Source organism: Scyliorhinus torazame, chromosome 17, assembly GCF_047496885.1.
Source record: "Scyliorhinus torazame isolate Kashiwa2021f chromosome 17, sScyTor2.1, whole genome shotgun sequence".
NCBI classification, from domain to species: Eukaryota; Metazoa; Chordata; class Chondrichthyes; order Carcharhiniformes; family Scyliorhinidae; genus Scyliorhinus; species Scyliorhinus torazame.
Genome location: NC_092723.1, coordinates 164,509,463 through 164,525,511, shown reverse-complemented (window position 1 = coordinate 164,525,511; position 16,049 = coordinate 164,509,463). Strand labels below are relative to the sequence as shown.

At 50.1% G+C, this 16,049-nt stretch overlaps 1 long non-coding RNA gene across 5 annotated transcripts in view; it reads left to right on the top strand.

Moving 5' to 3' along the window:
- The window catches only part of LOC140394360 (uncharacterized), a 50,274-nt gene extending 34,864 nt beyond the window's left edge, over nt 1–15,410 (top strand). For all 5 annotated transcript variants that reach the window (XR_011935858.1, XR_011935860.1, XR_011935859.1 and 2 more), the window contains one exon: nt 14,997–15,410. This is a non-coding gene — a long non-coding RNA (uncharacterized lncRNA). The remainder of the gene's footprint in view (nt 1–14,996) is intronic.
- Nucleotides 15,411–16,049: the final 639 nt, after the last annotated feature.

Here is a 16,049-nt window from a genome sequence, read left to right as displayed (position 1 = left end):
TTTTGTGAACGGTGCAACACTTAAGTTGGGCTCCATGACGATACCATACATTCATGTGTTATTTCTTCATCGGAAATCAAGGCTCTTAAATAGAGCAGTTGAAGGCCCAGTTTTTTTAAATTTATTAAATCAACAAAGAAGCTAAACTCTGCAATGGCCGGGGACAACAACTCTTTATTTTGAATACTTCCAGTGCTGCGCGCGTAGGTTTTGGAGGGCTAATGTTGTCATGGCGAGGGGGCACTAATTTCTGTCGTACATTACTGAGTCAACACCATAAGCACTGCTATTGTGTAAACATTTTTTTAATGGGCCTGTGATGTTTATTGGAGAACACCTTTAAATATATAGTAAAGTATTACGATGTGTGACCTTGTCATTGACTCTTAAAGAATTTACAAATTGCTTTGCTGCTTATGGTCAGGTCCTGGCTAATGTATATCATTTTGAAGTCTCGTCTCAGAATTGTCATCTTTCAGGAGCGTAAATGTTTACACAATAGCAGTGCTTTTTTGGTAGTCGTACTTGCCAAAATCTACCCCCCCCCCCCCCCCCCCCCCGCCCCACCCCCAACCCCCAGCCACACACATACAGTCCCAATGAGATTCCTGCTCTCCCTGTTTCTTCAAAGCAGAAAGTCGAATTTACATTTAAAAAGCTTCCAAGTTTCGCAGGATGGCCACTGACCCCGTATTGAAAATGTCTGATTTCGAACTGAGGTCGGCGAGGCCCCCAACTGCCAACTCATAAACTGGCCCCACTCGCCCCTCATCGGCAATGGCAGAACGAGAGAGCGAGACAGAACATTGCGCCAGTTTTCTCAAACCTAACCTTTAATGGTGATGGGAGTCGAGGGCTTGGATCAGCTCCAACAGTGAAACCCAGCTGTTATAGCCCTAAAGTTAGTGCACATTGGAGAAAGATTACTGATAGACACAGCTAATGCAGACACTCATTAAGGTGGTAACCTATTTACAAAAGGTTGTTTATGAGCTGATGCTTTTTGGAAAAAAACTCTTATCAAGCGAATTTTTGTTTTTTTCATTAAATAGCCCTGCATTCTCACTAGTTTCACCCACTGAAACCATTGTTCCTTCTCTGTTTCCTCAGTCAATAGTACAATACCTTGGAGGCTCATATTTTCATGATTAAAGAACCATTTGCCACTATCTCTCTCTCTCTCTCTCTCTCTATCTCTCCCCTTTGTCCTAGCCCCTATGCTTTTTTGTCTGTAGGGATTTCTTTGGTGGAAACTTTGATAACTCCCACAGTCTGTGCAAAGAGACAGGCTTGGTGATTGATCAGATATGGAAGGTCAGCCCCTTTATGTAAGGAACCTTCAATGAAGTTGGCAGTTTGGCCTTGCACTTATTTTCATTGGCATCCACTCAATCAAATTGGGGTTTTACATATACACACAAACACACAGACACAGACATACACACACATGCATAGGTACAGACACACACACACACACACACACAGATACCCAGTCAAAAACATACACACACAGGCACAAAGACACGCACATGCACACATACAGGCACAGACACACAGACTCAAACGCACAGGCATACACACATTAACATACACATGCGCGTGTAAATGTACAGACACACAGACACACACACATTGCACACATACAGACACACACACAGATACACATGTCATGATATGCAAACATGCAGATAATGATATACAGATAGGCAGCTAATGAACACAGAGAACAGGACTGTCATAACCTGCCTGCTTACCATTGGCTGGGACTAATGACAATCCCACAATCCTGTGGGGGTATGAGCTTCCCCAATGAGGGGGGCGGAGAAATCATCAGCAGACTCCCTGTATAAATAAAGCTGGCCAGTTTGGAACCAGCAGGAAGGAGTGTGCAGCAAGCAAAGTTGCTGCTGCTGTTGTATATATATGTTATTGTAAGAAATGTTACGCAACCGTTTGGTTTGCGGTATTAACAGTGCGGCCACCCAGAGAAAGTTGTTAGCTGAGCCAACATTGACTTTTCAACAGGCCATTCAAATAGTATTGTCCCGAGAGAGCACAGAACGAAGAGTGCAGGAGCTACAGGGAATGGAAGTACATGCCTTGGGGCGCAACCCCTTCCGTCCGAAAACGTCCCCCCGCACTCCTGCGGTACCTTGGGCGAGGCAACGTCCGGACCGACGCCAGTGGCCGTCGGACATTCCTCCCTGAAGGGAGCCTTCTCCAGAGCCAATGGATGAGGAGCCATGTCTGTGTCAGACTTGTAGGCGGCAACCCCGTCGCGGACGGCGGTCCTGGGGGCGCCAGAGGCGCCGTCGTTCCGACCGAAACTGGGACAAGCCCAGGGGCCGTAACTGGGACCAACCCAGGGGCCGTACCTTCCATGTGGATGAACCTGCGGCGACTACTCCTGAGGACGTGGAGACGGAGGACGACTGCCTGCAGCTGCATTGTGTGGTAGCTCCCGGTGTGGCCCCCATTAAGGTGACAGTACGGGTCAATGGTCACCCGCTTGAGATGGAGTTTCACACTGGCGCAGCGGTCTCCGTGATCGCCCAGAGGACATTCGACCGCATCAAACAGGGTGCACAGACCCTTACATTAACCGATACACAGGCCAGGTTGGCCACCTACATGGGGGAACCATTGGACGTTGCAGGAACTACGATGACCCCTGTTGTTTATGGACGCCAGGAGGGGCGTTTCCCACTTATCGTGGTGCGCGGCCATGGGCCCAGCCTGTTGGGTCGGGATTGGTTGCGCCATTTGCGGTTGCAGTGGCAGCACATCCTCCAAACAGTTTCTGGAGGGTTGACTGAGGTGCTAGGACAATAGCCAGATGTATTCCAGCCCGGTTTGGGGAAAATAAAAGGGCCCTAGCCCGTATCCAAGTCGAACCAGGAGCCACGCCGTGCTATTTCTGGGCGCGCCCGGTGCCTTACACCTTGCTCGAGAAGGGAGAAGGGGAGCTCACTCGAGGGGAGAAGGGAAGCTCACTTTGGGTATTATCAGGCCCGTCCGTTTTGCTGACTGGGCAGCACCAATTGTACCTGTAATGAAGCCAGATGCCACAGTTCACTTGTGCGGCAACGATAAACTTACAGTGAATACGGCTTCCCGACTCGACCGATATCCAATGCCTCGCATAGATGATCTCTACGTGAAGCTTGCAGGCGGACTCTCGTTCACAAAATTAGATATGAGTCATGCCTACCTACAGTTGAAGCTGGACCCTGCCTCCCGACCATATGTAATGATTAATACACACCGGGGCCTGTATGAATATACACGTTTGCCCTTTGGAGTATCCTCTGCCTGCGCTATTTTTCAACGCATTATGGAGGGCATTTTGAGAGGTTTACCGCGTGTCGCTGTCTACTTAGATGACGTTTTGATCACAGGGACGTCGGAGCAGGAACATTTGAAAAATCTGGAGGCTGTCCTTAGACGCTTTGCGGAGGCTGGAGTCCGTTTACTTCGCACAAAGTGCGTCTTTCAGGCGAAGGAAGTAGTCTACCTGGGTTATCGGGTGGACCGCGAAGGTTTGCACCCCGTCGCAGAGAAGGTGCGGGCGATTCAACAGGCCCCCGCCCCGACTGACACTTCGCATCTTCGTTCTTTTCTCGGCCTCGTAAACTATTACGGGAAGTTCCTCCCCAATCTGGCAACTACGCTGGCCCAGTTGCACCTTCTGCTAAAGAAAAATTACACCTGGGTTTGGGGTCAGCCGCAAGAAACCGCTTTCCGGCGGGTTAAACAACAATTGTCGTCGTCTGGGTTACTAACCCACTATGATCCTGGAAAGCCTTTGCTCGTCACATGTGATGCATCCCCGTATGGTATTTGGGCCGTCCTGTCCCACAAGATGGAGAACAGGGCCGATCGGCCGATAGCTTTCGCCTCCCGCACATTGACTGCAGCGGAAAGAAAGTACGCGCAGATCGAGAAGGAGGGCCTGGCAGTGGTCTTTGCGGTGAAAGGTTTCCACCAGTACGTGTATGGCCGCCACTTCACTATCGTGACTGATCATAAGCCTCTGCTGGGACTTTTCAGAGAGGATAAGCCAATACCACCCATTGCTTCCACACGGATCCAGCGCTGGGCTTTGTTGCTCGCTGCATACGAGTATTCTCTGGAGCACAAACCAGGAACGCAGATAGCGAATGCCGACGCACTGAGCCGATTGCCTTTATCGACTGGCACCATGTCGACCCCCACGACCGGTGAGGTGGTTGCAACCCTACATTTTATGGACACCTTGCCTGTCACGGCATCACAGATCCGTGAGTGGACCCAGACGGAGCCAATCCTGTCAAAGGTTTGGCACATAGTCCTGTATGGTGGGCAGCATAGACAGCTCCCAGGCGAGTTGCGGGCATTTTCCTCCAAGCCATCAGAATTCAGCGTGGAACACGGCATCCTCTTGTGGGGGACGCGTGTGATTGTCCCGGAAAAAGGACAGGAGCTGATACTATGAGACTTGCACAATGGGCATCCAGGTGTGACGAAAATAAAAATGTTGGCCCGGAGTTATGTCTGGTGGCCAGGCCTCGACAACGACATTTAGAAGGTGGCCCAAAACTGCTCCATTTGCAGAAGCTTCCGCCGGCCGCGCCCCTACATCACTGGGAATGGCCAGGGCGGCCTTGGGCGCGCTTGCATGCGGATTTCGCTGGCCCTTTTCAAGGATCCATGTTCCTTCTATTAATCAACGCCCAGTCTAAATGTCGAGAGGTGCATAAGATGCTAGGCACAACATCCTGCGCAACAATTGAGAAGATGCGTTTGTCTTTTAGTGCGCATGGCCTCCCCGAGGTGCTGGTCACGGATAACGGCACTCCATTCACAAGTGAGGAGTTTGCGAGATTCATGAAGATGAACGGCATACGCCATATCCGCACTGCCCCTTACCATCTGGCTTCAAATGGGTTGGCGGAGCGCGCAGTGCAGACATTCAAACAAGGCCTAAAGGAGCAGTCTTCCGGGTCTGGCTCGCTTTTTGTTTTTGTATAGGACACCCCCCATGCGGTGACTGGGGTAGCTCCCGCAGAATTCCTAATGGGCCAGAGACTTCGCACCTGCCTTAGTATGGTTTTCCCGGACATTGGTGCAAAGGTACGCCGCACACAAGAACGGCAGGGACAGGGTATTTCTCGGCATCGGCCGATTCGGCAGTTTGTGCCCGGTGACCCAGTGTTCGTTTGGAATTTTGGTGGTGGTGCCCAATGAGCAGGCAGGACACTCAGGGGTGGTATCTCACTATAAAAGGCACGAGACACTCACACTCCGCCTCTTTCCACTGATGAACATCTACAGAGTGAGTCAGGGTGTATGTACAGTATCACACCTCCAGCACGTGGCTAAGAGCTAGTCTGGTCCAGTCAGACAGAGTAACCACACTTAGGTTAGCAGAGAGTCAAACTCATAGAGAACTGTGCTAACTGTGCTACTGGTTCAATAAATCAGATTGAACTAACTTCAAGGTCTGGAGAATCTTTTGGTCAAAGCTGCATCAAGTTGCAGCCTGTGTTATCCCAGAGTACATAGCACATCATGATACCAGGAGACTGCTTAATCTAGGTGGTTTACCTCAGTCCATTCCGTAACGACCAGCGAATGTATCCCGGCACCATGGAGAAGATTCAGGCTCCTTACCAGCTCAGGACCTCCGGCAATCTCAGTGCCAACTGGCGGATATTCAAGCAAAAGTTTCTGCTGTACATTGAGGCTTCAGACCTCGTGGGTGCGTCTGATGCAAGAAAGATTGCGCTTCTCCTCTCAACAGCGGGTGATCAAGCCATCGAACTCTTCAACTCTTTTCACTTCACCGAAGGCCAGGACAAGACAAAGTTTCAGACCATCCTGGACAAGTTTGACAGTCACTGTGAAGTGGACACCAATGAAATCTTCGAGCGCTACATATTTAAACAGCGTCTACAAGGTAAAGATGAATCTTTCAACACCTTCTTAACTAACCTCCGCCTGCTAGCGCTGTCCTGCAACTTTGGTGATATTGCTGACTCCATGCTTCCACACGTCAAACCCCTCATTCAGCCGCCCAGGAGGGTTCCAACTCCACGGCGGGAGAAGTTGAAAGCGGAACTCAACAGACTGCAGTCACGAGGCGTCATATCGCGAGTCACACAGCCGACTGACTGGGTTAGCTCCATTGTCTGTGTTAAGAAACCTTCTGGAGATCTTTGCATATGCATCGACCCCAAGGACCTGAACCAGAACATTCGCCGGGAACACTACCCCATCCCCAAGCGTGAAGAGATCACATCTGAGATGGCGAATGCTTGTATCTTCACCAAACTCGATGCCTCGCAGGGGTTTTGGCAGATACAGCTCGATGACTCGAGCAGATTACTGTGTACGTTCAACACGCCATTTGGACGTTTCTGCTTCAATCGCATGCCCTTTGGCATTATCTCTGCGTCAGAGATCTTCCACAAGATAACGGAGCAAATGTCCGAGGGCATCGAGGGTGTCAGAGTCTATGTGGATGACATCATCGTCTGGTCCACCACTGAAGAAGATCACCTCTGTCGCCTGAAGAAAGTGTTTCAGAGGATTCATAAATACAGTGTGAAACTGAACCATGCAAAATGCACATTTGCGAAGGAATCTGAAACCTTTTTGGGTGACACCGTATCATCTCAGGGTGTCAGCCCTGATGAGGCGCAAATCGCTGCAATATGGACCATGAGGACGCCACACGACAAGAAGGCGGTGCTGCGATTTCTGGGCTTCGTCAACTTCCTCGGCAGGTTCATCCCAAACCTGTCCGCACGGACGGCAGCTTTACGCAATCTCCTACGAAAGACATCTGCGTTTGAGTGGACATAATGTCACCCAAATGAATGGGTGGATCTTAAACAGCAACTAACGAGGGCACTGACCCTTGCTTTCTTTGACGCAACCAGACCCACCAAGATCTCCGCTGATGCCAGCCAGGACGGGATTGGCGCCGTTCTCCTCCAACAGGACAACCAGCCTGACTGGGTCCCGGTGGCATACGCGTCCAGGGCCATGACCCCAACTGAGATATGCACAAATCGAAAAAGAATGTCTCGGACTCCTCACTGGGATTCTGAAGTTCCAGGACTATGTGTACGGCCTGCGCACGTTCATAGTGGAAACCGACCACAGACCGTTGGTCCATATCATAAACAAGGATCTAAATTACATGACACCTCGTCTGCAGCGCATCATGATGAAGCTGCGAAGGTATGTTTTCACCCTAATATACACCCCGGGAAGAGACCTTGCCATTGCCGACGCACTGTCCCGATCCATTGGCACTGACAGCGCACCATCAGCCCCTGTCAGAGAAATCGAGGCCCAAACACAGTTATCCATGGAGAATTTGCCTGCTTCGGATGAGAAGCTTTGCCTAATCCGACAGGAGACGCAGAAAGATGCAACCTTACGGAGGGTGCTGCACCTACTCCAGCACGGTTGGACGAGGGGACAATGTCCACAATTTCAGAATGTCAAGTCAGAACTGATTGAAGTTGACGGCCTGCTGCTACGCAATGCGCAGATTGTGATTCCGGCCACACTCCGCGCCGAGATGCTACGTAAGATTCATGAAGGCCACCTAGGAATTGAGAAATGCAAAAGGCGAGCACGACGGGCTGTGTACTGGCCCGGCATGAATCAAGACATAACGGACATGGTCATGACATGTGACACCTGTCAAAGACATCAACCCGCACAGTGTAAAGAACCACTGCAGCAACACAAACTCACAATGGTGCCGTGGACAAAAGTGGGCATTGACCTATTTCATGCCACAGGGCGTGATTACGTCTTGATTATCATAGATTATCATAGAATTTACAGTGCAGAAGGAGGCCATTCGGCCCATCGAGTCTGCACCGGCTCTTGGAAAGAGCACCCTACCCAAGGTCAACACCTCCACCCCATCCCCATAACCCAGCAACCCCACCCAACACTAAGGGCAATTTTGGACACTAAGGGCAATTTATCATGGCCAATCCACCTAACCTGCACATCTTTGGACTGTGGGAGGAAACCAGAGCACCCGGAGGAAACCCACGCACACACGGGGAGGATGTGCAGACTTTGCACAGACAGTGACCCAAGCCGGAATCGAACCTGGGACCCTGGAGCTGTGAAGCAATTGTGCTATCCACAATGCTACCGTGTTGCCCCTGATCATGGACTATTACTCAAACTATCCGGAGGTACTGAAACTCTATGATCTCACATCTTAATCTGTCATCAAGGCGTGCCAGGAGACATTCGCGCGACATGGAATCCCGCATGTAGTGATGTCAGATAATGGTCCCTGCTTCGCGAGTTGGGAATGGAAAGAGATCTCAGACCGCTACAGCTTTCGGCATCTAACAACCAGTCCGCGCTACCCACAGTCAAATGGGAAAGTGGAAAAGGGTGTCCACATTGTTAAACGACTTATTAGCAAGGCAACAGATTCACGCTCGGACATCAACCTAGCGCTGTTATCCTACCGAGCAACCCCATTGAGCTCAGGACTGTCGCCAGCACAGATGCTCTTTGGCAGGGACTTCCGGACAACCCGACTGGCGATTCAATTCCGAGACCCCAATAATGCTCTGGTACTCGACAAAATGCGGGTACTATGGTCCAAATAAAAACAATACTTTGATCAACATGTGATCCCATTCAAGCCACTGAACATGGGCGACATCGTCAGGATCAGGGACCCAGAAGGCGGATGGTCTGAGCCAGCCACGGTGATCAGGCAGGAGGCACCGCGGTCCTATATTGTCAAATCGTCAGCGGGAGTACTCTTTCGCCGTAACTGCGGGGATCTGTTAATGCTTCGGCCTACAACGCCAGTGTTTCCCACACTGGACTTGACCAAGTCCATTAGTCCACAGGACGTTCCTCGCCACACAACGCCATACAGTACTCTTGATGACATCAAACCGTCATCCCTACTACCGCCGTTAAGATGCTCCAATAGAAGCTGTAAGGCGCCCGAATGGCTAGATTTGGAACGACACTTCAACACACCCACAAGACGAATATGAACATTTCTCACGATGGACTCACAACACAATTCATTGTTTCTGTATTACTTTATCATTTTCACAGTGTGCAGATTTGCATATTCTCACCACTTGTTATGTACAGTTTTCTTGAGGCCAGTCTAGAAAACATATCAAATAAAAAGGGGGGGGGGATGTAGTGATCTGTACATCTGTACATACATCTGCACATACACCAGGGACTGCAGCACAGATGTAACAGCCACAGCACCACTAGAGGGAGCATCAGAGACGGGTATAAAGGGTCGAGCCCAAGGGAAGATCCGCCTCTTTTAGAAGCACAGAGCTAGTGAGCAGCAGCACACAGGGATAGCTCAGCATAGGCAGTTTACCGTAGTTTCACTGGTGATACCTCTTGACTATTTTACATCTAGTTGAGCTCTGGAAGCAGAATGAACCCTTTGAATAAAGTGTTTGTGTTAACTGTGAGTCTACAGTCTTTATTCAGACTTAGAGAATAACATAACTCTGATCTTCAGCAGCTACGGAAAATCAAGCATATGACCCTGCCAGTCGCGATTGAAACATGCACAGTGCATGAGCACGCCAAAAATCACTATACCCAGTACAAATCGGCTGAAAATGAGAAACGTACCTCCCACGAGGCAGGGAGTGTGCAGGCCATCTCCCGGATGCAGCACCTCAGCATTGATAAAAGCAGCCATTTTGCGCGCTTTTCCCGGGGCCCCACGCATGCGCGATGCGAACGGGATAACGAAGCGGCCGACACCCGCACTGCGCATGTGCGACGACACGCGGAGCGTCAGGACGCCGACGTCATGACGTGTTCAAACTGCGGCAACGCCCACTTAAAGAAACACTGCCCTGCAAGAGGCAGGCGATGTTTAAACTGCAGGAAGCCTGGACACTATGCAGCCTTGTGCAGGTCTGCACCACCAGTCAGGGGCCAGCGCTCCCAATTCCGACGACGGCGCGTTCAGAGTGGGCAACAATGATTACAGGATTCTGATCCTGGCAGCACAACGGATCCAGAGGAAGAATGCCTGGAATCCGCCTACTGTGTGGGCATCATTACCAAATGTGAATATGCCACATCCAACTCATCACAACTTCAATCCATCCTGGCTGTGGAGTCTGTGGATGAATGACGTGCGGTGATGCAGGTCAACCACTGCTCCATCCAGTTTAAGCTGGACACAGGTGCTTCTGCCAACCTCCTCTCACAGGCAGATTTCAAACGCATCAAGAAGCTTCCCAAGGTCCTTCCAGCAGCCTTCAGGCTCCTGGACTACAATGGAAATGCCATCACGGCACTGGGATGCAGCCATCTACTCGTCTCCAACCGGAGCACCCATGCTCGGTTACGTTTTGAAATCGTCAAGCCGGACAGGGCATCCCAACTTGGCGCGCATGCCTGCAAGCAGCTGAACCTCGTGCAGCGGGTTTACACAACGACATCCTCCAATGTGGATCTTCAGGCCGGCATTGACGCCATCCTCGCTCAGTATCCGGATGTGTTCATCGGGATGGGCATGCTGCCATATCGATACAAGATTCTGCTACGACCTGATGCCAAGCCAGTGGTCCACATACCACGCTGGGTCCCGGCTCCGCTGAGGGAGCGCCTGAAGGCACAGCTCAAGGATCTTCAGCAACAGGGCATCATTTCCAAGGTAACCGAACTGACTGACTGGGTCAGCTCGATGGTATGTGTCAGAAAGCCTTCGGGAGACCTGCGCATCTGCATTGATCCCAAGGATCTCAATAAGAACATAATGCGTGAACACTACCCCATCCCGAAGCGGGAGGAACTCACCAGTGAGATGGCACACGCACGTTTTTTCACCAAGTTAGATGCTTCACATGGATTTTGGCAAATCCAGCTGGATGAGTCCAGCAGAAGGCTCTGCACCTTCAACACACCGTTTGGCAGATACTGCTATAATTGCATGCTGTTTGGCATTGTCTCAGCATCGGAGATCTTCCATCCCATCATGGAGCAAGTGATGGAGGGCATCGAAGGGGTTTGTGTGTACGTGGATGACATCATCATATAGTCCACGACCCCTGAAGCGCATGTTTCCCGTCTCCAGCAGGTATTCCGCTGCGTCCCTGCCAATGGTCTGAAGCTGAACAGGTCCAAATGTTGCTTTGGCATGTCGACACTCAAGTTCCTGGGTGACCAGATCTCTCAGCAGGGCGTGCGTCCGGACACAGACAAGGTCAGGCCATCGAAGCCATGAAGGTCCCTGAAGACAAGAATGTGGTGTTGCGCTTCCTGGGCATGGTCAATTTTCTGGACAAGTTCATCCCAAACCTGGCCTCACACACCACGGCCCTACCTGGTGAAGAAGTCCACTGCCTTCGAGTGGAAGGTGGCCCATCAGGCAGAGTGCTTGGAGCTGAAAGCCAATCTCACCACGGCACCCGTCTTGGCATTTTTCGACCCAGACAGGGAGACGAAGATCTTGGCAGATGCGAGCCAGGATGGCATCGGTGCGGTGCTGCTCCAATGCGATGACACTTCATCCTGGGCACCAGTAGCCTACGCATCGAGGGCCATGAAGCCCACCGAAACAAGGTATGTGCAAATAGAGAAGGAATGCCTGGGTCTTCTCACTGGAATTCTCAAGTTTCACGACTATGTCTACGGCCTGCCGACATTCACAGCCGAGACGGATCATAGGCCTCTGGTCCACATTATCCACAAGGACCTGAACGACGTGAAGCCTCGGTTGCAGCGCATCCTTCTCAAAATCAGAAGGTACGACTTCGCTGATGCATTGTCCCGCTCCATTACACTGCCTAGTGAACCGCTGGAAATCATCCGGCAGATTGAATCCCAGGTGCAGCTGTGTGCTAACACCCTCCCGGCGTCTGATGAGAAGCTGGTTCGTATCCACGAGGAGACAGCCAAGGACCCCCTCTTGCAGCGTGTCATGCACCACCTCGCCAATGGCTGGCAGAAAGGGCAGTGCCCTCAATATTATAATGTAAAGGACGACCTGACGGTGATTGATGGTATCCTCCTCAAGCTCAGTCTCCAGAGCTTGGTGCTCAGCCAAATCCATGAGGGACACCTGGGCGTTGAGAAGTGCAGACGCAGAGCCAGGCAGATTGTCTACTGACCCGGTATTAGCCAGGACATCTCGAACATGGTCCTCAACCGTGCAACCTGTTAACGCTTCCAACCAGCGCAGAGCAAAGAGACGCTCCAGCAGCATGAAATCGAGACCTCTCCGTGGTCCAAGGTTGGCATCGACCTCTTTCGTGCGAATGGTCGTGACTACGTGTTGATTATTGACTATTTCTCCAATTATCCTGAAGTCGTGAAGCTCTCAGACCTCACATCTCGGACCGTCAAGGCCTGTAAGGAGACGTTCTATAGGCATGGTATCCCACTCACTGTCATGAGTGACAATGGCCCGTGCTTCAGCAGCCACGAGTGGTCTATGTTTGCCAAGTCATACCATTTCAAACATGTCACTTCCAGCCCACACTATCCGCAGTCCAATGGGAAGGTTGAAAAAGGGGTGCACATAGTGAAGCTGCTCATCTGCAAGGCCGCGGATTCTGCTTCTGACATCTACGTCGCGCTGCTTGCCTACAGGGCGACCCCACTGTCCACTGGCATGTCGCCGGCTCAGCTCCTGATGAATAGGGACCTGCGGACGACACTTCCAGCCATACACTTGCCCAACCTGGATCACCTCCCGATGCTGCAGAACGTGCAGCAGCTCCGAAACCAGCAAAAGCTGGGCCCGTGTTATCCCCGGCAGACACTGTCAGGATCAAGGTACCGGATGGTGGCTGGTCTGCTCCAGCTGTCGTTGTTCGACAGGCTGCGCCCCGCTTGTATGTTGTACGCACGGCTGATGGTTCTGTTGTGCAACGAAACAGGCGGGCACTGTGCAAGGTTGCCTGCCCGCAACCGCTTTCTTCTCCGTTTCCGTCCGTTGGTTAGCCACCTCCTGATACTTCGAACTACAAGGCCACCAGTCAGGCTTCCATCCCACCTGTCACAGCACCATTGACCCCACCACCACCTCTCCGGCGGTCGACAAGGATCAGACGCAAGCCTCAGCAACTGGACTTATGAACATTTGTTTTGTTTGCTATGTTCTGTTTTCTCGCATTAGACAGCTGTCTTTATATGTAAATACGTTCCCACATGCCAACAGAACATACAAAAAAAGGGGGAGATGTCATGATATGCAAACATGCAGATAATGATATACAGACAGGCAGCTAATGAACACAGAGAACAGGACATGACCAATGAGCAGGCAGGACACTCAGGGGTGGGGTATCACTATAAAAGGCATGAGGCACTCACCCTCCGCCTCTTTCCACTGATGAACATCTACAGAGTGAGTCAGGGTGTATGTACAGCATCACACCTCCAGCACGTGGCTGAGAGCAAATCTGGTTCAGTCAGACAGAGTAACCACACTTAGGTTAGCAGAGAGTCAAACTTATAGAGAGCTGTGCTAACTGTTAAATCAGATTGAACTAACTTCAAGGTCTGGAGTATCCTTTGGTCAAAGCTGCATCCAGTTGCAGCCTGTGTTATCCCAGAGTGCATAACACATCAACACGCACATACACATACACATACAGACACACAGGCACGTACACATGCACACCTGAAGACACACCCGTACACACACACACACATGCACACACACACAAACAGACACACTTGCACACATACAAGCATACATGCACACATACATGCAATCACACACCGTAGCAGATACATGCACACAGACATATGCACACAGACACACGCATGCATGCACACACCACAGCCATGACAAATTGACTTGGAGGAATAGAAGAAAAAGAAAGAAATGAGAAGCTGTATTATCTACGTGGCAATGCTATGCTCCACTGACTGCCAGTGGCAATGTATAGGGATGAAAACCATCAAATGTTGAGTTATTAAAAGACATTTGAGAGGAAATGTTGGTGGAAGCGAACTGACAACTTAGAGGATAGGGAATGTTGACTGTAAATCGGAAAATAAAGACTTGCATTTCTATAGCACCTTTCACAGCCCCCAGCCGTCTCAAAATGTTTTATAGCCAATGAACATACTTTTGGATTGTGGTCGCTGGGGCGATGTCGGAAATGCATCAGCCAGTTTGCTGGAAGCAAACGCTCGTAAACAGCAATATGATAATAAGCAGATAATCTGGTTTTGGGATGTTGTTTGAGGGATAAAATGCCCGGAAACCTGGCGGAACTTCCTCTGCAGAACATCATGGAATCTTTTACATGCACCTAAGAAAGCTGATAGGGCCTCTGTCCAAGGCTTTGCCCGACAAGTGGCAACAGTGGAGAGACAGCCCAGATCCTCGCACTTAGTCCTGGAGAATCTTGAACCTGCGACCTTTATGTCTACAGGAGCCTCAGCACTACCCCCTGAGCCACAGCTGACATTGCCAATTGACAGCGCAGGGTGGAACTGTATTTCAGCATCAATTGAGTCTTGCAGGAGAGATGGGAAAATAAAGGAAGTTTGACTCAAAGACATTTTGCAAACCTCTTTTTTTCAATCATTGGCCATAAATGGCACAATTGAGGAACTTTTGAACTCGTTATTTTTACTCGGCCAATCCAGGGAATGGGGCTGGACATCCAGTATTTATCGAGTCAGTGGGGGGAATCCTTGGCATGGATATCAGTTCAGAGCGGGAAGTGTTACAGTCACTACATATGTGGTCTCATGAAAAGGTTCCGCGGTTAAAGCGGGTGCAAAATACATCTTTCTTAAAGAATACTTGCTTTGTACTTGCTGTGATTGCTTGCATTATGGGGCAGAGGGAAAAGGATACTTGGATTCTACCTGATTTGGGAAACACTACCACATCCTCCCAGGATTCTGCAATTTAAAAAAAAAAACAGGATCCTCCACGCAACTATAAATAAAAAAAGAGAAGCAGGCTTTAACTGTGCTATTTTTTTTCACAGATCTGGCCACCTTCCTGCAGTTATATTTCTACACACTGTGAAAGAAGATATTCAGTCCGAACGGGGGACTGAGGTGTCTCGAGCCAAATGGTGTGCGTGGCATAATTCCCTGCCATCCCTAACATTTAGTCACTTAAATTATGTTGAACGTTTAAGCGGCGCAACATTTTTGATTTAAGACATGAAACACCCACCCTTGGAAAATGCACGTTGCTTGACCCAAAATTGACACAGCCGGCAGCTTGGATACATATGATGTGGTTTCTCAACATCCCATTATAGAAAGTCATGGAATAGAAACACCAATGTTGCAGCTCCCTGCCTCTCCTCCATTCTCTCCTTCATAGCGAACAGGCATGTTTCCATATTACTTTTGTGGTGCTGAACCTTTACTTAAATAAAATGAAGTCATGACTTGTGGCGTGGATTTCTTGGTGCGGTAACCAGCCACACATTCCAGAAGGTCCTCCACTTAACCCACGTCGCTCACTGAGCTTGTAGATTTTTTGGAACTGCTGGGGACCGAAATTCGACTTGGGTGGCAGCGCAGAATAGGCAGCGTTGACTCCATTGCCCCTGTTATCTGATATCAGTTACATGCCGATCAATGGGATTAAATAACCATTGTGCATAATAGGTGGTTGATCTGATACCTCCCATTCTGCACCACATTTAACTCCTGCTAATCTTACTATAGTAACTCAGTCTAACTAACCAGTCTGCTCTAAGCCACGTGGTGGGTGTGATGCTTCTGATCTGCCCCTGTCCTACTCTCCAAGTGTCGCCTGGAAAGAGACAGAGCATGTGTGCCCTGTCCTTGTATATGGGTTGTGTAATGCCCCCTTGTGGTAGTGTCACCGCTGGGTGTCTTGACTGCCCATTGGTCGTGTCCTATTCTATGTGTTCATTAGCTGTATGTCTGCACATCATGTCGTCTCTGGTGCTCCCTCTAGTGTTTACTTATTTAACCATTTGTGAGCTGAACTAATGTTTATTGTTGACAGGTAACTGCGGTATCTCTTTAAGTTTTTCTGCTGCTGTGGAACACTCTTG